The sequence below is a fragment of the Octopus bimaculoides genome, chromosome 29 (assembly GCF_001194135.2).
Source record: "Octopus bimaculoides isolate UCB-OBI-ISO-001 chromosome 29, ASM119413v2, whole genome shotgun sequence".
NCBI classification, from domain to species: Eukaryota; Metazoa; Mollusca; class Cephalopoda; order Octopoda; family Octopodidae; genus Octopus; species Octopus bimaculoides.
The window spans coordinates 3,202,981-3,204,201 of NC_069009.1; positions in this window are offsets into that span (position 1 = coordinate 3,202,981).

Here is a 1,221-nt window from a genome sequence, read left to right on the forward strand (position 1 = left end):
TATATATATTCCACAATGTAACCTCGTGGATATTGTTGGCGAGTTTTTCTTCCTCCATCTTCCCTTCTTTGGACTTTCCTATGTTTCCGACGAAGAGCTCCGCTCGAAACGTCAAATTCTCTTTCGTTCCTTTCCCGAGCGTCTAGCAACACAATCTGTATCACGTCCTCGCGTTTTTTTGTTGTTGTTTTTTTGTCTTTTTCCTTTTTTGAACTTATATATGCATATATACGACGGGCTTCTTTCAGTTTCCGTCTACCAAATCCACTCACAAGACTTTGGTCGGCCTGGGGCTATAGTAGAAGACACTTGCCCAAAGTGCCACGCTGTGGAACTGAACCTAGGACCATATAGTTGGGTAGCAAACTTCTTACCACACAGCCATGCCTGTACCTCCTATTGGTTAACTAATTGATTAACTGATTTATCAATTAAGTGATTGATTGTTTGAATCAATCACTCATTTATGTTTATCAATATCCTTTCATCTTTTATCATTTCTTTGATGGCATTTTCTCTCTGCTCCAGATCTGGAGTTGATCTGGAATTGACCCACAAGAAGAGATTACAAGTGGTGATGAAAAAACGTTAACAAAAACAACCGAATCATCGATCAACAAAATTATTAATCAAGCGAAGGATTAATTAATTATTTATTTAACCAATTGATGAATAACAACGAAGTGAAATACAAACAGCAAGCTTGACTGTGTGGTAAGAAGCTTGCTTCCCATGCATAGGGTTCCAGGTTCAGTTCCACTGTGTGCATTTTGGGAAAGTGTCTTCTACTATAGCCTCGGGCCGACCAAAGCTTTGTGAATAGATTTGGTGGATGGAAACTGAAAGAAGCCCATCGTATATGTGTGTGTGTGTGTGCTTGTGTGTGTGCTTGTGTGTGTTTGTATCTCTTTGTGCCTGTGTTTGTCCCTCACCGCTACATGGCAACCAGTGTTGGTGTGTTTGCATCCACATGACTTAGTGGTTCAGTAAAAGAGAGCGATATAATAAGTACAAGGCTTAAAATAACCATAAGTACTGAAGTACTGGTGGGGTGAGGTCGATCTGTTCGGCTAAATATTCTTCAAGGCAAGTGCCCCAGCATGGCTGGAGTCTGATGACTGAAACAAGTAAAGCCAAAACAAGAGATTAGTTAATTGATTAAATCGATAACCAGTCGATGAATAACAAAGAAGTGAAACACAATCAGTGTGTGTGTGTGTG